Raw genomic sequence first — 23,942 nt, 5'->3', positions numbered from 1 at the left:
AACTCTGTATTTAGCCAAGACGGGTATTTCATACCACCCAAATTCAGTCCCTGTTAAAGTCTGGGCAGAAAGCCAAGACAGTGAGGGAGGTCGACATTAATCTTGGGAACTCCAAAATACCAACAGCCAGACAAACAAGCCCTCAATTAACAAGGTTAGGAAAAGATAAGGACAATAAGAAAGAATATTTAAACCTACACAATGGAAAGCTTCAGTTCATGGATGACAAGGAAGAGCTAGTCCACCAGTTTGCTACCCTTTGCCCAAGAGAACAAGAGATGATACTGGAGAAGAGTGAAATAATTGATCAAACGTTGAGGTTGGCAGCTGGTGCAACAGAAAGTTTGAATGTTTTGCTTCCTTCTGGCAGCTCCTCCATGGAATTGCTATCAAGTCCGGCTTCTGAAAGCACTCAAGCCCCAATAAATAAAAAGAGAAGGCCTACCAGTCCAAAACAAAAAGAGGAGGAAAGGAACATCCAACAGAACTTAATAGTACAAGTCCAAATTAACCATCCAGTAGGACAACTAGACAAGGAGAAGGAAAGCCAGAATACCCGCCCACCTGAAGAAATGTCAATCTTAGAGCAAAAGCAGAGGCACACTGGCAAGCAAGATAAAGAGGAGTAACAAGTTCTGCAACTCACGAGGAGAAATATCGAACCTCACAATAACTGTGTTTATATGGGAAGCATAGTTAATATTGACCCAGCTCCAACGTCAAGTTGACATCCGGCATTCTTACCACCTAGCCAACCAACTAAGCCAGACCACCTTGCCCCTGGGAATCCCATACAGATGCTGACCTGGAACGTGGCTGGCTGGAAAGGGATGGTTGATATTGGACTAATGAACTTTCTCTCTAGATTTGATGTAATAGCCATTCAGGAAACCTGGTTAACTGAAGTGGGCGAACCAGTACAACTGCCAGGCTTTCAGGGATGGGCTTCCCCAGCCCAAAAAACAAAAAACAAAGGGAGACCCTCTGGTGGGTTATGCATTCTTATAAAGCAAGAATTGCAATGGCAGGGGGAGAAACTATACAACAAAGACAAGTATTCGTATTTCCTAGCTGTTAAATTTGGATATAAAGAGTTTGAGTTAATACTGGCAAATGTGTATATCCCTCCAAACACATCCTGGTATTATAACTCAGAATACTGGATGGGTTTGCAAGTTATCCTAGACCCGTGATGGCGAACCTATGGCACAAGTGCCAGAGGTGGCACGCAGCGCCCTCTCTATGGGCACGTGAGCTGTCACCCCAGTTCAGCTTTGCTGTGCATGAGCGCACAACCAGCTGGTCTTTGGGTCTCTGGTGCGCTTGCGCGGGGTTCAGAGTGCATGCTGAGGGGCACACGTGCATGCGCAAAAGGCGGGGGCATGTGGAGGGCACACACATGCATGGAGGGTGGGGCACATGTGGGGTGCATGCATGCACAACGCACATGCGCAGAAGGTGCACGTGCATTGCATTTTGGGGGTTTGGGCACACGTGCACGCATTCGCACCCACGTTCACACGCTTTGGGCACTCGGTCCGGAAAAGGTTAGCCATCACTGTCCTAGACGATATATCTGTATTGTACCCTCAGTCCATAGTGGTATTAGTAGGAGATTTTAACGTTAGGTTGGGTCCCTCTTTGTATGAGTTTGCCCAGAAGAAGGGAGTGCCAGGGGAGTTTTTTGATAATCATCCTCAGTGGCTCTTGAGAGACCACAAAAGTAATGCTGCTGGCCTGCTCCTAGTCTCCTTAATATTTAAGGGTAATCTCCAAATTCTGGGAGGTAAGGATAAGAATTACACGTATCCTTACACATACCACTCGGCCCATTCAAGTAGTGTACTGGATCTATTTTGTGTGTCTAGAGATAAAGTCGACCTCTTCTGGGAGGTCACGGTACACTTTAGCGATGATAGCGATCATCAGCCTGTAAGCGTGACATTGCGAGGCCACTCAGATTTAAGACCATATAACATGGCTGACAGATGGCTCACCAAAAAAGTAGAGGTGACCCAAAATAAAAGGCTAATTTGGGCCAAAGTTGATACTAAGGCAATATCAGACTGCCTTAAAGCAGAGAATGCTACCAACTGGGCTAGAACAATCCAGTCATTTAATACTGACTGGCTGTCAGCCTTCAACACATTCTCTAATCTCTGTAATATTCTGAAGAAACACCTAACAACTAAACCTGCTACAAAAAGAGCCTGAGCGGGTAGACCCCATTACTTTGATCCTGAAAAAGAAATTGAAGTCAGCCATGAGGCTTGCCCAGAGGAATCCTACTGCTCATATACAAGCTGAGATGTTGCACACAAGAAGGGAATATAAAAAATTTATAAAATTAAAGAAAAAATGTTTTGCCATTTCAATCTGGTCAGAACTTGAGTTGGCTGCCAAAAGTCATAACTCAGTAATATTTTGGCACTCTGTAGCAGGTGTCCTAAAGGAACAGAGTTTTGCATTTGATATATCAATCTCTGCTGAGGACTGGGAGAACTACTATCAATGTTTGTTTGCTTCCATGGAACCTGTAGAGAAACTGTCTTTAAGCAGTGATTTAGCAATCCCTGGAACTCCTCCCCCATGGCCACCAGTCTCGATAAAAGAGATACAATCCATCATTAAAAGCTTAAAGAGCAATAAAGCCCCAGGTGAGGATTTTTTACCAGCAGAATTATTTAAGAAATTTCCCAATTGGTGGGGCCCAGTATTGGCAGGTCTTTTTACACATATAAATAAAACCTGCCATATGCCAGATGGGTGGAAAATGGCAATAGTTGTCCCTATATATAAAAAAGGAAATAAAAAGGATCCTAGTAATTATAGGCCCATCAGTCTGATTGACATTGCAGCAAAAATATATGCTAGGTTCCTTTTAAATAGAATTGAAATCTGGGTAGAGGAAAAACATATCCTTGCAGAAGAACAAGCAGGTTTTAGACAAAACAATCCACTATTGATAACTGCTTTGTCTTGAACCATCTAATTGTGAAATATGCCTATAAGAGGAGACCCCTGTTTGCTGTTTTTATAGACCACACAGCAGCATTTGATATGGTAAACAGAGAAGTACTATGGAGTAAACTGACATATCTTAAAATAGAACCTAGACTGCTGGCTTTGATTAAAGCCCTTTACACAAGTACCTGTTTGAGGGTGTGGTATGGGGTTAATGGGGCTCTGACTAACAGGATTCACACAAATAAAGGAGTAAGGCAAGGGTGTATCCTGGCCCCATTATTATTTAGTTTATATATCAATGACTTGCCAGGGTTAATGAAGGGTCCCATGGTACACATGCTGACGATCCTAAATACATACTGTAACTGTCATGTGTAAATGCCTCATTCTTGAATGAAAGAAATATATATCCATGGAGTGTCAAGAGTTAACTTATTCTCCCCTTCCTAATGTATTCCTCACTAACCACTCCCCACTTCTAATCCCGCCTCCCTGGTATAAAAGATGATGCACACTCATTCTCCTTGCTTCTATCTGCAATCACTCTGTGAATATAGAACGCCTTCTGTAAATAAACAATCTTTTATTTGAATATAAAAAGTCTGAATTCATTATTGAGTCTGATCCTCGAATTACGGCAACAATCTGGTAGCAGAGGATGGTTGGCTGACTCAATAAGAAACAGACATGCCAAAGAAAGAAAACTCCAGAAACAAAAGAGAAAGACCCAACACCAGGGCACACAACAAAGAAATGGAAACAGATCAAGAAATGATCGATGAATCTACAATAAAAATGACAAAAGAATCTGAAAACTTCACTACAGACGACGAAGAGGTAATCGATGAACCCAGCGACCAAGAAGCGAGCGAGACAGAAAACAACACACTCAGATTAGAAATACTAAGACTGCTGAAAAGCCAAAAAGACGACAGAAATCTCATCACGAACCTCCAAGACATCATAAAAGATAGTGGAGCAGCGAGAGAAAACCACATCAACACACCAGAACCAAAAGACCACAAAATGGTAAACGAATTACCCATAGATGAAAATATAACTAAAAGAAAGACTAACGGTCCCGCACAAAATTTTGAATGGCAGCCATCTTGGTTTTGTCAGCCCGCCAAAATGGCTGACCCAGAACCAATCAGAAAGCAGAGTTCAAAATGGCTGGCGCGAAAAGCTTTACACAGCATAAGAAATAAAAAAGAAAAATTCTACTCATCAGAAGAATCTGATACAGACACCGAAGAAACATCAACTGAACTACAAATCGAAACAGCTATGAAAACACTCTTCGCAGCCTTCGGCCCGAATCTAAAAATCTCAAAGAAATCAACGAAAGTACCAAAGACAGTCGACCAAATAACAAAGAAAAGACAAACTGCACAATCCAAAAGCAAAGATACAGAAGCAAACGAGCAAGCGTCTCAGCATCTATCCACTCCGACTCGACCGACGAGAACGCTAACGCCCGAACCCAGAGAGCCTTGCAAGTACTCGCCCACACCGCAGACGCTTCCGGGAGCCAGAAACCTCAACCGAGATGACTACGATGAGAAGAAGCAAGCCCCGATCCACACCTGGACACCTAAAGTCGAGCCAGAGAGCGAATCTTCAGAGGAAGAGCACTACGAGGGAGCTGCAGCGGCGAGAACCTCCCCCGACAGCTTCAGGAACGAAATGATCTACGCGCATGCGTAAATACGCCCAGACGAACATAGAGATAATAATGAACAGAGGGAACCATTCAGACTAGTCGCGAGTATCCCTACACCATTCTGCAATTATCAGCATATACAGGACCATGGACAGCCTCCAGCTGTAAGTAATGCAACAAATAACATTGGAAATTTGCCTAATGATTTTCCAAAATTGAGAATAGACGGTGTTAACTTACAGGAATGGAGTCAGCAACTCCAGGTTGTTTTCTTAAAAGAAAATTTATTGTTTTTCATAACTAACCGTCCTAAAAAACCATGGACACTAAAATTGGACTATCTACATCACAGAGCATTTTATTTACTAATCTCTAGTATATCACCTGCTATTTATCATAGTATTAAGCATAACCTGTCTCAGAAATAATTCATTGTATGTTTAAACTGTTTCATAGTGAAAGTGTGGCAACCACAACTAGAATGTCTAAAAACTTTTTCTCAGCCAGGATAAAACCTGAGACTACTATAAGTGAACATTTACTATTACTGAACAAAACTAGAGCAGAACTTCATTTAAGGGGAGAAATAATATCTGACCAGACAATGAAAAGTGTTATTATTAATTCATTAGACCCATCATGGGACAACTTCATATCACATTTAGATACAATTAACTTAGGCTATCTATCTATAGAGAGTTTATCAAATAGATTAATTGCTGAAGATAATTTGAGAAGAAGCCGCTACAGTACACACAAAGAGCATAGACAGATCAAAAGGGTAGTATTCCAAGACAGGCATCAGGACACAATAGAGTGTTATAACTGTGGGTCTAAAGAACATTATAGGAGAGACTGTCCAAAACCTCCTAGAGAGAGACAAAGACATGACACAAGAAACAGATATCACGATAGACAATCATCCATTGACAGATATAGACACAGAAATTCACCAAACTTTAGAGAACATAGAGGGGGCAGAGACAACTCAAGGGACAGGAAGTCCGGATCATTGTACGGATTAGATAAACACACAATAATCAAAAATCAAGACTCAAAGGACAATGCTTGGCTGGGAAGACGACTATGGCGGATGGGGGGGAAATCCACCAGGGTCAGAGCCGTGCCCGGCACAGGGTAACGATCCGGGGGGCACTGGACGAGGGATTGGGAAAGGGATGGGGGACGATATCTATGAGGGCTGTACCATCGGCACGGTGAATGGGAGGGGCAGATATGGCGGGAGCAGGGGACCACATCAGGTGTTGGGGGCTCGCACTTGCTGTCTGAGAGCAATTGCTTGCCCCGGTCCCCAAGGCTCTGCTCGGATACTAGGTGGCTTAGATACTCAGGAGCTGGGCCTTCAGCTGATGCTGTGCAATGCCAGGTCCGTGGTCAATAAGGCCTCCCTCATTCATGATCTTATACAAGAGGGAGGAGCAGACCTGGCGGGTATTACGGAGACCTGGTTGGGCCCGGAGGGTGGCGTCCCTCTGGTTGAAATGTGCCCACCAGGCTTCAGAGCATTCCATCAGCCGAGGGCCCAGGGGAGGGGCGGGGGGGGGTGGCGGTTATTATTAACGAGGATCTGGGTCCGAGGGAGACCACTGTGCCTCAGATAGCCGGATGTGAGTCCCTCCTTGTGAGGTGGGGCCGTGGGGTTCAGATGGGCTTGTTGCTTACGTACCTGGCTCCCTGCCGCGTGGCAACAGCCCTACCTGAGCTACTTGACGTGATAGCCACGGTGGCAGTAGATACACCCAGGCTTTTTGTCACACTCTGGATTTGATTTTTGTCTCTGGCCAGTGGTTGAGTGGCCTTGTTATAGGGGATATAGACATGGAACCCTTGTCATGGACTGACCACTCACTCCTTCGCCTAGATCTTCGAACCGCGACCCCTCGCCGCAGGGAGGCGGACCCAATTAGATGGATCCGCCCCAGGCGCCTGATGGATCCTGATAGGTTCCAGACGGAGCTTGGGCCATTTCCTGAGGATCTAGCACATGACTCGGCCGAGGACCTGGTAGCCGCCTGGGATCGGGCGGCTGGTGGGGCCTTGGACCGAGTTGTGCCTTTGCGGCCTCTGACCCGATGCCGATCCCGTGCGGCTCCTTGGTTTACTGAGGAGCTGAGGGAAATGAAGCGCCGGAAAAGACGCCTGGAGAGCAGTTGGAGGGCCAGTCTCGCTGAATCTGATCGAACACTGGTAAGGTTGCATATTAAGGCCTACCTAGTGGCGATAAAGACGGCAAAGTCTAACTATTTTTCCGCCTCTATTGCGTCATCAGGGAATCGTCCGGCCGCCCTGTTTAGGGTGACCCGCGCCCTGCTCCATCAGGGAGTGCGGGAGGATCCCTTAGAAGGCAGGGCGGAGGATTTCGGACAATACCTGTATGACAAAATCGCTCAGATCCGGGGGGATCTGGACTCTGACTGGGTAGATCGGGGCAGGGTGACGAGGAACAGTCTTGAGAATGTTATCTGGGAAGAGTTTGATGCTGTGACTCCCGATGATGTGGACAGGATTTTGGGGAGACTTAGTGCGGCCACATGTTTACTGGACCCGTGTCCCTCCTGGTTGGTACTGGCTTCCCGGGAGGTTACACGAGGCTGGCTCCAGGGCGTCATTAATGCTTCGTTGAGCGAGGGTCACTTCCCCGCTGCCCTGAAAGAGGCGGTGGTGAGGCCTCTCCTCAAGAAGCCGTCCCTGGATCCAGCAATATTGGCCAACTATCGTCCTGTTTCCAACCTTCGCTTCATTGCGAAGGTTGTTGAGAGTGTGGTCGCGCAACAGTTTCCGCAATTCCTGGAGGAAACATCCTATCTAGATCCGTTCCAGTTGGGTTTCAGGTCTGGGCACAGCATGGAAACGGCATTGGTCGCGTTGGTGGATGATCTCTGGAGGGCTCGGGACAGGGGTTATTCCTCTGTTCTGGTCCTATTAGATCTCTCAGCGGCTTTTGATACCATCGACCATGGTATCATGCTGCACCGGTTGGAAGAGTTGGGGGTGGGAGGCACTGTGTTGCGGTGGTTCTCCTCCTTTCTCTCCGACCAGTCGCAGTTTGTGTTGGCAGGGGGGCAGAGGTCGACCTCGAGGCCTCTCATCTGTGGAGTGCCGCAGGGATCGGTCCTCTCGCCCCTTCTGTTCAACATTTATGTGAAGCCGCTGGGCGAGATCATCCGTGGCTTTGGGGTGAGATACCACCAGTACGCTGATGACACCCAGCTGTACATCTCCACCCCAGGCCACCCCAACGATGCCCTTGAAGTGATGTCCCAGTGCCTGGAGGCTGTGCGGATCTGGATGGGGAGGAACAGGCTCAGGCTCAACCCTTCCAAGACTGAGTGGCTGTGGCTCCCGGCATCCCGATATAGTCAGTTGACTCCATCGCTGACTATTGGGGGCGAGTCTTTGGCCCCCACTGAAAGGGCTCGCAATCTGGGGGTCCTCCTGGATAGGCAGCTGTCTTTGGAGGAACATCTAACGGCTGTTACCAGGGGGACCTTTTATCAGGTTCGCCTGATTCGCCAGTTGCGGCCCTTTCTTGATCGGGATTCCTTGTGCACAGTCACTCATGCCCTCGTCACCTCTCGCCTTGACTACTGCAACGCTCTCTACATGGGGCTCCCCTTGAAGAGCACCCAGAGGCTCCAGCTGGTCCAGAATGCAGCAGCGCGGGTAGTGATGGGAGCAACATGGCGCTCCCATGTAACACCGCTCCTGCGCGAGCTGCACTGGCTCCCGGTGGTCTTCCGGGTGCGCTTCAAGGTGTTGGTTATCACCTTTAAAGCGCTCCATGGCATAGGGCCTAGCTATCTCCGAGACCGCCTGCTGCTACCGACGACCTCCCATCGACCCGTGTGCTCCCACAGAGAGGGCCTCCTCAGGGTGCCATCAGCCAAACAATGTAGGCTGGTGGCCCCCAGGGGGAGGGCCTTCTCTGTGGGGGCTCCCACCCTCTGGAATCAGTTGCCCCCGGAGATAAGAAGAATCCATGACCTCAATGCCTTCCGTCGTTCCCTGAAAACCTATCTTTTTCAGCAAGCCGGGTTGGCTTAGAACAAATTTTTAAATTCTTTTAATTAGTTTGTGATTCTTAACTTCGGGCCAAAATTTATATATATTTTTAAATGTTTTAATATTTGTATTCTATGTTTTTTATCTTGGCTGTACACCGCCCTGAGTCCTCAGGGAGAAGGGCGGTATATAAATTGGAAATTAAATTAAATTAAATTAAATTGATTCCGGAGCAACAAATCACACAACACACGATAAGAAAATTTTATCTTCCTTCGTCGAAGATAAATTTGTAATTAAAGTAGCAAACCAAGAGGAAGTCCAAGTTATTGGAAGAGGAAATGTAGAATTACCCGGTCTAGGGAAAATAGAGGGGGTACTATTAATACCCAAAATACCTCACAACATTCTCAGCGCAATAAAGCTAAGCAGGGACTCTAACATAAATATAATATTCTCAAAGGGAAAAGTAACTCTAGAGAAAAACAAAATAAACATAGGTAATATAATTACCAAAGGAGACTTACCATATTTAATTACAGAAGAAAAATGGTTACACAACATTAATTCAAACGTAGAAACTAACACTAGCACAGAAACAGAAAATGATATAGATAGTGACAATGAAGAACATGAATCAGAACATAATGATGAAACTACATCTGATAACAATACATACACTAACAAAAAACCCATGATTGGAAAGCCAATTCATGATGAATGTGCACACATATTACATAGAAAATTAGGACACGCCAGTTTTCCTGTAATACAAAAAATGATTGAACATGCTGAAGGTGTTAAATTAAAAGACTGTAAAAATTACCTAGAATGTTCAGTATGTAAGTCTTCAAAACTGAAAATTAAGCCCAGACCCAAAAAGGCAACAAGGTCATCAAATCATATTTTTAATCTAGTGCATATGGATCTAGTTGGTCCATTAACCCCATCAATTACTTACAAAAAACGATATTTTCTCACTATTGTAGACGACTTCAGTCGTTATGGCTTTGTCTACACCTTAAGACATAAAGATGAAACTTTTCAAAAATTTAAAGAATTTCATAAACGTGTAGAGACACAACATCACACACAAATCAAACAAATCATGACAGACAGAGGGTCTGAATTCATGTCAAGAGAATTCTCTCAATGGCTAAAATCAAAAGGAATGTTGCATTTCACCTCTAGTCCTTTCTCTGCTTTTCAAAATGGAGTAGTAGAACGACGAAACTCGACACTACAAACTATGATTAGGTGTACATTAGAGGATGCTGGGTTAGGTAAGCATTTCTGGTCAGAAGCCCTATTATATTCCAATTATACACTCAACCGACTTTGGTCTAGCGTCATAAACAAAACACCATACGAACTGATGTATAATAAAAAACCTAAGATAGCCCACATGCATGTGTTTGGAGTTACAGCAGATGTACATATACCGAAACAATTAAGGCGTAAAGGGGATAATGTATCCAGAAGGCTTAGATTCATGGGTTATGAAACAGGTACAAAAGGATATAGATTTATTGACAATAACAACAAATTCATAGTCTCTAGGACCGCTGTATTTCACGAACAGGCCAATTGGTCTAAAATACATCTCAATGAAATACTCCCAATAACAAGGCCTAATATTAAAACACAAGGTAGAACAAAACAAGAAGGGCAAACCTGTAACACACAAAAAGACAACACCAAAACGTGGATAGGAAATTGTCCCAAAATCAAAATAGATTCATTAACACAAAAGGAGGCAAGATATTTACATGATAACAATGATAGACCAGAAAGAACAATTAGATGTAACAGAAATCAAGTACCTGAACGATTTAAAGATTACATAATGCACATACATAATGAAACACCAACACCAAACACATATGAAGATGTATTAAAACTCCCTTTGGAAGAAAGAAACAAATGGGAACTAGCCATGGCCAAAGAAATGGACAGTTTACGAGAACTTAACGTATTCACTCCAGCACCAGTCCCAAAGGATAAAACAATTATAGGCACTAGGTGGATATTTAAGATTAAAAATCTAGAAGGAGGTAACACATTATATAAAGCAAGATTGGTAGCACAGGGTTTTGCTCAAAGATACCCTGAGGATTATACCGACACATATTCTCCCACAGTGAGAACTGAAAGTGTTAAGACAGCTTTAGTGATAGCCTCAGCTCTTAATCTTGAAGTTTTTCAATATGATATACAAACTGCATATCTACATGCGAAACTTGATAAAGAAATATATGTAAGAGCTCCACATAGCAAAAACACAAATAGAAATGAAACATGGTTACTAAACAAAAGTTTGTATGGATTAAAGCAATCCGGCAAACGTTGGTATGAATGCTTGGTCAACATACTCAAGACCATGAACTTCAATGCCACAACGGCAGACAATTGTTTTTTTGTTAGAAGAGAAGGTGAATCTTTAGAATTTGTATTAATTTATGTGGATGACATTTTGTATATTGGCAAACATAAAGACAAGAGAGATATTTTTGTAACAAAACTAGGAGAACATTTCTCATTAAAGTCATTGGGGAAAGTAAACAAATATCTTGGAGTACACATTAGTAAGACCGAGAAAGGATTTAGATTATCTCAAAAGGATAAAATAATTGAGTTCTTGAACAAATGTAATATGAATAATGCAAAGCCTTGTGACACCCCAATGCAGACTGATTTCATAAAAAATATGAATGAATCATCTCCTGAGTTTAATGACAATATGCTTTATAGGTCAGTTATCGGTTCTCTTTTGTATATTGCTAATTGGACCAGACCTGATATTGCTCTACCCCTTAATTTGTTGTCCAGATATGTCAGTAAACCCCTAATTTACCATTGGGAAGCAATTAAGAGAGTGTTGAGATATTTGAAACACAGCTTAGATTTCTGTCTATTGTTAGAACCAAACAATGTTAAAGAGCCTATCCTTACTTGTTACGCTGACGCTGACTGGGCAGGCGACACTAAGAGTAGGAAGAGCACTTCCGGTTATGTATTCTTCCTTAACAACTGCCCAGTCTACTGGTATACTGGGAAACAGGATTTAGTAGCTACTTCAACCACTGAAGCAGAGTATATTTGTCTGTCAAAAGCATCTAACAATCTCATCTGGTTCAATGATTTATTGACTAATGTTTGGAAGAGTCCATCATAGCCCTTCACTATATATGAAGATAACAAAGCTGCAATAGAAATTTCAAGAGCAGACGCTATTGGCCAAAGATCTAGGCATATAGATATCAAATACAAACATGTAAGACAATTATCTCAAAATGGATTCATCAAAGCTATTCATTGTGACACTACAGAGCAAATAGCTGATATAGTGACTAAACCTTTACAATCCAAACAACATAAATATTTAACCTCAAAATTGTATGTTCAATATTATTCTAATTCTGAATGTAATTATTGTTGTATGTCAAATCGGCATTTAGAGGGGGATTTGTCATGTGTAAATGCCTCATTCTTGAATGAAAGAAATATATATCCATGGAGTGTCAAGAGTTAACTTATTCTCCCCTTCCTAATGTATTCCTCACTAACCACTCCCCACTTCTAATCCCGCCTCCCTGGTATAAAAGATGATGCACACTCATTCTCCTTGCTTCTATCTGCAATCACTCTGTGAATATAGAACGCCTTCTGTAAATAAACAATCTTTTATTTGAATATAAAAAGTCTGAATTCATTATTGAGTCTGATCCTCGAATTACGGCAACAGTAACAGCTTTGCAGGAAGAGGTAGGTAAAAGGTCATAGTGCCAGTGTCAGGTTTCGGTGCTATCTTAAATAAGTTTCATTTTCAAGCGCAATCTCTCTAATGAATCATTTTTATTTAAGAACATAAAAAGCCGACATTCCTGATTTCATTTTGCAGCCAAACTGGCCCCTCCTTCCAACCCCCTCCTCTTCCGCTCTCCAACCCCAATGTCCCATTGGCCATCATGCAGATCCATCTCTGCCTCCCGGCACGTTCTTTTCACAGGAATGTAGCCCCCACCCTCGTCTCCCAGGAAACACTATCTGTACATACAAAACTAGGTAAAAGTTCATCTTGTTATGTCAGCGCTGGAAGAGAGCCTAATTTGGAATGCTGACATCCGGCCCCTCTCCCTTCACTTCTGCGACATCACCTATCCCATAGGGAAAACACAACAAGATTAGTCTCATCAGCCCCTCCCCGGCTGTGCACCCCCCCCTCCCGGCTTTCCCGGGTGGTCTGCATGGAATTTTGCTATAAGGCGATCAGCTTGGATGTTTGCGCTCTTCACCCAAGAAGCCTCTGACAATGGGTAACCCTTCCATTTAATTAAGTACTGGAGGCGCCCCCTGTGCCATCTTGAATCAAGAATCCGCTGCACCTCGTAGTGCGTTTGGCCCCCAACAACCAGGGGCCCAGGGGGTTCACGTGGAGTTGGCCTTAAAGTAGACCCCACTACAGGTTTTAGAAGGCTACTGTGAAAAACGGGGTGAATTTTCCCCAAAAGCCATGGCAACTGCAATTGCACTGTAACGGGGTTGATTATTTTTATTATAGGAAATGGTCCTATAAATTTTGGGCCCAATTTCTTGCTCGGGAGTCTAAGTCTCAAGTACTTGGTGGAGAGGTAAACTTTCTCTCCCAGCTGAAATGGTCTTTGGGGAGTTCGGTGCTTGTCTGCTTGGTCCTTATAAGATTGAGCCGCCTTTGCCAGCGCCCTCTTAACATTTTCCCAAGTTTGTCTCAACATTGCCATCCAGTCGGTCAAACTGACTGAGGAAGGGGGCTCCCTCGGGTATTCTGGCATGGGAACAAAATCCATGCCACTCACTATTTTGAACGGGGTTAGCCCCGTGCTGCTGTGGACAGCATTATTATATGCAACCTCCGCAAAAGATAGGAGGTCTGCCCAATTGGACTGCTGGTAGTCGACGTAGCATCTTAAATACTGTTCTATCATAGCGTTCAGTCTTTCTACCCCCCCATTGGTGCTCGGGTGAAATGCTGAGCTGAGCCCTTGGGATGAACCTATGGATCGTAGAAACTCCCTCCAGAACTTTGCTGTGAACTGGACCCCTCTGTCGGAAATGATTCTCCTGGGGACTCCATGTAGGCGGTAAATGTGTTTCAGGAACAGTTTGGATAACTGACGGGCTGAAGGCAGTCCACTACAAGGTATGAAGTGTGCCTGTTTGGAGAATAAGTCTATTACAGTCCAGATCACTGTATTTCCACTGCTCCTCGGTAGGTCTACTATAAAGTCCATTGCAATCTCCTCCCATGGTCTTGTTGGCTCAGCTACTGGTTGCAACAATCCAGGCGGGCACCCTGGCCTTGTCTTCATCGTGGCACAAATGGTGCAGCTTTTTACATAACTGTCTACGTCCTTTCTCATGTGTGGCCACCAGAACTGCCTTCGTACTAGGTGCAGAGTCTTTAGGAACCCGAAGTGTCCTGCTGGTTTAACGTTGTGGCTCCTCTTGAGAATCAGGATGTGTAAACTCTGTGGGACATAGAGTTTTGTCCCCCTCCATGCTAGTTCATCTCTTTTTGTCAAGAGATGTTGATTGTCCCGATACCAGGGGTCGGTCAGCGTTTCATTTTTTAATTTTGCAGTTAAGTCACTTGCAAGTTGGCCTTGCTGGTCACGTCGTTGCCGTCTGGTGATCACTTGGGCCGCAGCTTGGGTGGAGGGGATGATGGCATTCACTACCTGCTCCCGCTCACTGTTGTATTGGGGCATCCGGGAGAGGGCATCAGCCAGGAAATTTCTCCCTCCTGGGATGTGCTTAAGCTCGAAATTGAAACGATTGAAGTATTGTGCCCACCGCACTTGCCTGGGCGACAGTTTTCGTGGGGTTTTTAGAGCCTCTAGGTTTTTATGATCAGTCCAGACTTCAAATGGTTTCTGGCCTCCCTCTAGAAGGTGCCGCCAGGTCAACAAGGCCCACCTTACTGCAAACGCTTCCTTCTCCCACGCCACCCATCGCCTCTCCGTATCGGTGAGTTTGCGGGAGGTGTAGGCGCAGGGTTTATTTTTTATTTTTTTTATTTTATTTTGAATTTGTATACCGCCCTTCTCCCTGAGGACTCAGGGCGGTGAACAGCCAGATAAAAACATCAGATACAAATATTAAAACACATTTAAAAATATATATAGATTTGGCCCCATTAATTAAAACGATAAGCAAAACAGAACAATTAAAAAACCCTTAAAAAGAAATTAAGCCAGCCCGGCTTGTTGAAAAAAGAAAGTTTTAAGGGCACGGCGGAAGGCACTGAGGTCATGGATTCTCCTTATCTCAGGGGGCAACTGATTCCAGAGGGTAGGTGCCCCCACAGAGAAGGCCCTCCCCCTGGGGGTCACCAGCCTGCATTGTTTGGCTGATGGCACCCCGAGGAGGCCCTCTCTGTGGGAGCGCACGGGTCGGTGGGAGGTCGTCGGTGGCAGTAGGCGGTCTCGAAGATAGCTAGGCCCTATGCCATGGAGCGCTTTAAAGGTGATAACCAACACCTTGAAGCGCACCCGGAAGACCACCGGGAGCCAGTGCAGTTCACGCAGGAGCGGTGTTACATGGGAGCGCCACGCTGCTCCCATCACTACCCGCGCTGCTGCGTTCTGGACCAGTTGGAGCCTCCGGGTGCTCCTCAAGGGGAGCCCCATGTAGAGAGCATTGCAGTAATCAAGGCGAGAGGTTACGAGGGCATGAGTGACTGTGCACAAGGAATCCCGATCAAGAAAGGGCCGCAACTGGCGAATCAGGCGAACCTGATAAAAGGTCCCCCTGGTTACAGCCGTCAGATGTTCCTCCAAGGACAGCTGCGTATCCAGGAGGACTCCCAGATTGCGAGCCCTCTCTGTGGGGGCCAAAGACTCGCCCCCAATGGTCAGTGATGGAGTCAACTGACCATATCGGGATGCCGGGAACCACAGCCACTCAGTCTTGGAAGGGTTGAGCCTGAGCCTGTTCCTCCCCATCCAGATCCGTACAGCCTCCAGGCACTGGGACATCACTTCAAGGGCATCGTTGGGGTGGCCTGGGGTGGAGATGTACAGCTGAGTATCATCAGCGTACTGATGGTATCTCACCCCAAAGCCACGGATGATCTCGCCCAGCGGCTTCACATAAATGTTGAACAGGAGGGGCGAGAGGACCGACCCCTGAGGCACTCCACATATAAGAGGTCTCGAGGTCGACCTCTGCCCCCCTGCCAACACGAACTGCGACCGGTCGGAGAGAAAGGAGGAGAACCACCGTAACACGGTGCCCCCCATCCCCAACTCTTCCAACCGGTGCAGCATGATACCATGGTTGATGGTATCAAAAGCCGCTGAGAGGTCTAACAGGACCAGAACAGAGGAGCAACCCCTGTCCCGAGCCCTCCAGAGATCATCAACCAACGCGACCAATGCCGTTTCCGTGCTGTGCCCAGGCCTGAAACCAGACTGGAACGGATCCAGATAGGATGTTTCCTCCAGGAATTGCGGGAACTGTCGTGCGACCACACTCTCAACAACCTTCGCCAGGAAGCGAAGGTTGGAGACAGGACGGTAGTTGGCCAATATTGCTGGATGCAGGGACGGCTTCTTGAGGAGAGGCCTCACCACCGCCTCCTTCAAGGCCGCGGGGAAGTAACCCTCACTCAACGAAGCGTTGATAACACCCTGGAGCCAGCCTCGTGTAACCTCCCGGGAGGCCAGTACCAACCAGGAGGGACACGGGTCCAGTAAACATGTGGCCGCACTAAGTCTCCCCAAAATCCTGTCCACATCATCGGGAGTCACAGCATCAAACTCCTCCCAGATAACATTCTCAAGACTATTCCTCGTCACCCTGCCCTGATCTACCCAGTCAGAGTCCAAGTCCCCCCGGATCTGAGCGATTTTGTCATGCAGGTATTGTCCGAAATCCTCCGCCCTGCCTTCCAAGGGATCCTCCCGCGCTCCCAGGTGGAGCAGGGAGCGGGTTACCCTGAACAGGGCGGCCGGACGATTCCCTGATGACGCAATAGAGGCGGAAAAGTAATTGAACTTTGCCGTCTTTATCGCCACTAGGTAGGTCTTAATATGCGACCTTACCAGTGTTCGGTCAGATTCAGCGCGACTGGCCCTCCAACTGCTCTCTAGGCGTCTTTTCCAGCGTTTCATCTCCCTCAGTTCCTCGGTGAACCAAGGAGCCGCGAGGGATCGACACCGGGTCAGAGGCCGCAAAGGCACAACTCGATCCAAGGCCCCACCAGCCGCCCTGTCCCAGGCAGCTACTAGGTCCTCGGCTGAGTCGTGTGCCAGATCATCAGGAATTGGCCCAAGCTCCGTCTGGAACCTATCAGGATCCTTCAGGCGCCTGGGGCGGACCCATCTAATTGGGTCCGCCTCCCTGCGGCGGGGTGTAGCGGTACGAAGGTCCAGACGAAGGAGTGAGTGATCTGACCATGACAAGGGTTCCATATCTATATCCCCTATAACAAGATCACTCAACCACTGGCCAGAGACAAAAATCAAGTCTAGGGTGTGTCCCCCCCCCGTGAGTGGGGCCATGAACTAACTGGGTCAGGTCCATGGCCGTCATGGAAGCCATGAACTCCCGAGCCATCCCAGACGTTTCACCAACGGATGGCAAGTTGAAATCACCCATGACCATAAGCCTGGGTGTATCAACTGCCACCGCGGCTATCACGTCGAGTAGCTCAGGCAGGGCTGCTGCCACGCGGCAGGGAGCCAGGTACGCAAGCAGCAAGCCCATCTGAACCCCATGACCCCATCTCACGAAGAGGGACTCACACCCGACAATCTGAGGCACAGTGGTCTCCCTCGAACCAAGACCTTCTTTAATAATAACCGCCACCCCCCCCGCCCCTCCCCTGGGCTCTCGGTTGATGGTATGCTCTGAAACCTGGTGGGCACATCTCGACCAGAGGGACACCTCCCTCCGGTCCCAACCAGGTCTCCGTAATACCTGCCAGGTCTGCTCCCCCCTCCTGGATAAGATCGTGAATGAGGGGGGCCTTATTTACCACAGACCTAGCATTGCACAGCATCAATCGCAGGCCCAAGTCCTGAGTATCTAAGCCACCTAGTATCCGAGGGGAGCCTTGGGGGCCGGGGCGCGCAATTGTAGATCACCTTGGTTGTTCTTTTGGAGTAACATGGCTCCTACTGCCACATCACTTGCGTCTGCTTGGATGACAAAAGGCTGTTCTGGATCCGGGTGTTTTAAGACAGGTTCTTTCGCGAACAGTCCTTTTAGCATCTCAAATGCCTGTTGGCAGGTCAGGTCGCACTGTAGGGGTTGTCCCGGGCGAGGTTTCATCGCTGGGCTTCCTGTCATTAGGAGGTCCGTCAAAGGTTTGGCAATCTTCGCGAACGAGGGGATGAATTGTCTGTAGAAGTTCGCAAAGCCTAGAAAACTTTGCAGTTGTCTGCGGGTGCGAGGGGGCTGCCATTGTAGAACTGATTGGACCTTGGCTGGGTCCATCTCTATCCCCTCATTTGATACTCGGTAGCCCAGGTAGTCTAGCCGTGATTGGTGGAAATCGCATTTTGGCAGTTTGACATATAGGTTTGCCCGTAGCAGTTTTTTCAGTACTTGGCGGACGAGGGGTATGTGTTCGTCTATGGTCTCCGTGTAGATAAGAATATCATCCAGGTAGACGAGGACCCCTTTGTAAAGGTGTTCATGTAAGACTTCGTTTATTAACTGCATGAATACTGCCGGGGCTCCTTGCAATCCAAAAGGCATTACTTTAAACTGGAAACTACCCAGGGGGCAGTTGAATGCTGTTTTCCATTCATCTCCTGCCCTTATGCGTACTCGGTAATAAGCTTCTCGAAGGTCTAGTTTGGTGAAAACCTTCCCTTTAGCTAGGTGGGCTAACATGTCTTTCATGAGGGGGAGGGGGTACAAGTTGTGTACGCAAACAGCGTTGATACTTCGAAAGTCAACTACCAGTCTCATGGAGCCGTCCTTTTTCTCTTTAAACATGACCGGCGCCGCTACCCTTGGTTTCACTGGCTCAATAAATCCCCTTTGTAAGTTTTTGTCTATGTAGTCCCGCATTTCCTGCATTTCTCGGGGCGTCATGGCATACATTTTAGGTTTGGGTAGTTTTGCTCCTGGGATAATCTCGATGGCACAATCGGTCTCGCGGTGGGGGGGCAGAATGTCACACTCGGCCTCGCTGAATACCCCCGCAAGGTCTTGGTACTCCCTTGGGATCTGGTTTGCGTTACAAGCGGTGGTGGGTGCAGCTGCCAATTGCTTTGCTGCACCTTCTGGGAGGGACCCTTGTGTTGGTGGTGTTTTCTTCTGTAGTGGAGGGCTGCTTTGGGGTTTCAGCGTGGGAGGGAATTCTTCTGGTCGGGGCGGCAAGGGTTGGGGCCCCTTTGCTATTCTCAGCCTGCGGGTTCCCTCTTGCCACCAAATGATTGGGCCCCATTTGTCGAGCCATGAGAGTCCCAATATGACTGGTTCTGTCATCTTGGGGGCTATTATGAAGCGGATCGTCTCCCAGTGATCTGCGAGTTCTAGTTTCACGGGTTCAGTCAAGTGTGTGGCGTACGTTCCTCCCACTAGGGACCCATCAACTTGCTCGAAGCGAATTGGTTGTTTGAGCTGTTTAGCTCGGATTCCCAATTTTAGAACTGTGGGTAGGTTGATTAGGCACCGTGTGCTACCCAAGTCTCTTGGGCCCCTGTTTTGGGGGCTGTTAGGCGTATGGGGAAAAGAAAAGGATGGACGGGTCCACTCACCATCGGGTCATCCTCGCCTTCGTCTTCCGTGTCATAGGGTTCGGGGGACTGATCTCCCTCATCTGGGATTCCTCTGGTTTCGGTCAGATGAGCGAAAAACTCAGGGATTTGGGGAGCTTCCCGTGGTACGTGGGTGACGCGCTTGGGCCCTCGTTCCGGTCGTGCTTTGGACGGTGGAGCTGGTCCCGGTCTAGGCGTTCCACATCTTGCTGCTATGTGGCCGCTTCCTCCACATCTGTAGCATTTCAGTGGGCTCCGTGGGGCAGTTGGTCTGTAGGAGGGCTGTGATGTTGGGGTTTCTTGTCTGTTGAGTGGCCCCTGGTCTGGTCGGCCTCTCTCCTTTTCCTCTGGTGGTTTTGACGTGTCACTCGCCCGCAGCCCTCTGTCGACTTTTATCGCTACCCGGAACCATTCAGCGAGTCGGTTTGGGATGTCACGATAGGCAGTCACTTGGGAAATTCTTTTATCTAGGCTTGTTCTAAAAAAATACACCAGCAATCGCTCTGGTAGGGGAGGCAGTGTCCCAATGACTCTCCTGAATTCACGGATATGCTCTCTGATAGGCTTCCCCCTCTGCATTAGGTTTCTGAGCTCGTCTTCCACATAGGGGTCCTCCTCCTCCTCCTCATAACGGGCTCTCAATAGTTGCAAGAACCCATCCGCATTTTGTAGCTGGGGGGCCCTGTATTTGTAGAGTGATGCTGACCACCTCTTTGCTTCTCCCTCCAGCTCTTCCGAGATAGCATTCACTAGGGCTCTGGGGAAAGGGTAGAGGTGTCCGAACCGCTCTATGTATATCTCAGCTGAATCGAGGAATTGGGCGAGGTTGTCTGGGTCACCATCGAACTTCCCTCTGAACTGGGGTGGTTCCTCCCTCTCTGCCCTCTCCTCTCTGTGCTGAGCTCTGGAGGGCCAGCCTTGGTGTTGGTAGTCCTCTGCCTCGTCTCTCATCCTGGGGTGGGGAGGTGCTGCCTTGTCTGGGCTTCGCTGCCATTCCCATCCCCAGCTCGCCCTTCCCAATTCACTTAGGGGTTTTTCTTTATCTTTTACCTTTGTATTTTCCAAGTTGGCTGGAATCACGACCGCTTCTGCTCCTCCCGTTTCTTGAAGCAGGCTTTCCTCCGAGAGCTTGGCTTCAGCCATAGTCCGTCCGACCAGATGTCTGGGAGGGAACGGGATGATTTAAACTCAGCCAGCCTGGATTTGGAGGAGAGTTTGGCTGTCTGTCAGGTTTTGGTGCTATCTTAAATAAGTTTCATTTTCAAGCGCAATCTCTCTAATGAATCATTTTTATTTAAGAACATAAAAAGCCGACATTCCTGATTTCATTTTGCAGCCAAACTGGCCCCTCCTTCCAACCCCCTCCTCTTCCGCTCTCCAACCCCAATGTCCCATTGGCCATCATGCAGATCCATCTCTACCTCCCGGCATGTTCTTTTCACAGGAATGTAGCCCCCACCCTCGTCTCCCAGGAAACACTATCTGTACATACAAAACTAGGTAAAAGTTCATCTTGTTATGTCAGCGCTGGAAGAGAGCCTAATTTGGAACGCTGACAGCCAGGCTGTTCTGTCCCCGTCCCCACACACACACAAACAGCCAGCCGGGGGTTAAAGAATTACTTGGCACACACAAGGTTCGTTATCAGGAACTTGGCAGCAATACAATAACCATCTGCCAAGTGCTTTACTTCAAGAAGAGGGAGTTTTCCTCCACCAGATAATCACCAACAAATACACACAGTTTTCAAAAACAGTCCAGCTCAAACAGAAACCTTCAGCAGATTCAGGCGTTGTACAAAGTGACTAGCCAGAAGTTAGCTTTGTCCGTCACAGAGTCTAAATGGCCACCACACTCTCTTATATAGCCTGTGGGGTGTGGTCCAGTGACTCAGATTAATCCCTGGCACGCCTCCTCATCTGTTGCAAACGTTTATCTCACCTTCGTTGGCATGGATCCAGGAACGACGTATCACCGTCATCGCTGTCATCGGAGACACCTGGCTCCTGGCCAATCTCCTCTCCCTCGGCAGACACCTGAGGCATAGCCAGAGAGGAGGGGCCTGGAGAGGGAGGCCTGGCCGGCTCCTCTCCTTCATGTTCGGAGCCTTCTTCCTCCGATAAAATGGGCTTGGGGGTCGGAGCCACAACACAGGCTGAGAGCAGCACACTGCCTTGGCTCATGCGCTGTGGATCTTGCCTGCTTGTATGATCTCATTCTGGCTCTGATCTGTGTTATCTGACCTTCCTTCTGAGTGGGGGAACAGGGAGGAGGATTTTCCAATTAGAACACTGTTGCTGTCCTGCCTTTTATCTGCCTGTGTAAAACTGTATAAAAAATAAAGTTCTCTGCGAGAGAGGAAGAGACATCTTCGATCAGAGGAAATGCCTGGCCTCTGATTTTCTACATCTGGTGCCCGAAGCAGGGATGGCCCTTCGTGGGAAGCTACAGCCAAACATACTCATCATCGTCTGGATATAGACCCCTGATATCTTCATCCTACGTGGATCCCTAGTGGTGAGTATGGGTTGCAATCTGTCTCAATATCAGAAAGCTCATGTGCGGGAACTTAGACTCCTATTGCACAAGTCTGGTGTGACGATGTGCAAGACTGACATAAGGAAACTGGTAGCTGAGATAGGGAAACGTTGTCCCTTTTATCCGAAACAGGGGACGCCTTGTTTATGAGATAGAACAAAGATAGGGCATGCTTTACATCTTGAACCTAGGGCTTCAGTGCAAATATTACATTGATGGTATCAATGCTATCAAGCAATAGAAAAATATGGCTCTGATGCTTTGGAAGGGCAACAATTAACTATAAGCCCTCCACCTGATTATGATAAAGTTAAAATTGTCACCCTAAAACCATCTTTAATTGAACTGTATCCTGGTCATTTTAAAAGAGAGTGTAGAAATCCAAGGAGGGGCATGTCTGTAACATCTCACCCTCTCTTTCATCAGGGATCAAAACCCTGGTATATCATTGTATGGATGACATTTTAATTGGAGCGCCAAAAATGCAATCTAACTGGCTTTCTGAAATACAAAATGATTTATGTGTCTATGGATTGCAAATTGCCCCAGAAAAAATACAGCTGCACGCTCCTTATCTGTATTTAGGGCATAAACTATTGCAATCTTTTTCTGCTCCGGCTTTTCCTCATTTAAAGTTACCCAAAGTTATTTCCTTAGTAAATTTGCAACAATTACTGGGTACTATTAATTGGGTCCGCCCATATTTTTCTTTACCTACGCATTTACTTAGTCCATTATTTGAGTTATTGACTAAAGGAAAAAAGCCAGGAGATTTAATTATAGTTCCATCTGTAGTATTTGCTACAGTTGAGAAAATTAATAACATCTTGAGTACTCAGTTTGTGGATCGAATTCCTCATAGAGATTGTCAGTTATCTCTTTTAATATTTCCTACTAGTAAGCTGCCCACAGGAGTATTGGCTGTTTTAGAACAGCAAAAAGTATATTGTATTGAATGGCTTTATTTGACTCATATACCATCTAAAAATGTTTTACCCTTTATTCAAGCCATTGCTGAAATTATAACTTTGGGGCGTACTTGAGCTTGTCGAAGAAATGGAACTGATTTAATAAATATTGTTCTTTCTATCTCAAAATCTGACTTTCACTTTTATTTTCAGACTAATTTATCTCTTCAGTGTGCACTAACTGACTATGTTGGTTGTATTTCATATCATCTGCCTAAAGATCCTAGGTTTACTAGTTTAATGACTTCCTCCTTTCCTGTTCACCCATTGCTTTCTCCTTCTCCACTATCGCAAGCTCTTACTGTTTTTTCTGATGGAGGACAAACGAGAGGAGTGATTGCTTACAAGGATCCTCATGATGATATTTGGAAAGTATCCTACACTGCAGTGCAATTTTCATCTCAACGTTCAGAATTGTCTGCTGTTATCTTAGCTTTCCATACTTTTTCTCAACAACCTTTCAATCTGATCTTTGACTCTCAATATGTGTGTCAACTGATTTTTAATCTTCCAGGTGCTTATATCACGCCCAGGATTGACTCCAATCTTATGGCCCTATTTCTCACTTTACAGCAATTACTACAAGACCGGAAGCATTTATATTTTGTCTCTCACATACACAGTCATTCATCCCTTCCTGGGCCTCTTTCTGAAGGCAACAGTCACACTGATGCTGCTGTTCATGTTTTACCCACTTTGTTCACAGATCCATTTTTTAGTCATTCTTTTTTCCATCAAAATGCCAGGGGGCTGGCACAAGCTTGCCATATTCCACTAGAGCAAGCTAAGCAAATAGTTTCATCCTGTCCCCAATGTTCTGGGGCATCCCCCTCAGGGGACATGGGAGTTAATCCCCATGGTCTCACCTCTAATCAATTATGGCAAATGGATGTTACCCATGTTCCTTCTTTGGCTCCTTGGAAATATATTCATTTATCTATTGATATCTATTCTGGAGCGATTTGGGCTATGCCTCAATGAGGGGAAACAGTTAATCATGTTATTTCTCATCTTTTTTCGGCCATTACG

This window comes from Pituophis catenifer, unplaced genomic scaffold (genome assembly GCF_029215685.1).
Source record: "Pituophis catenifer annectens isolate HBS135680 unplaced genomic scaffold, rPitCat1.0.hap2 SCAF_5, whole genome shotgun sequence".
NCBI classification, from domain to species: Eukaryota; Metazoa; Chordata; class Lepidosauria; order Squamata; family Colubridae; genus Pituophis; species Pituophis catenifer.
This window is presented reverse-complemented; position numbering follows the sequence as displayed.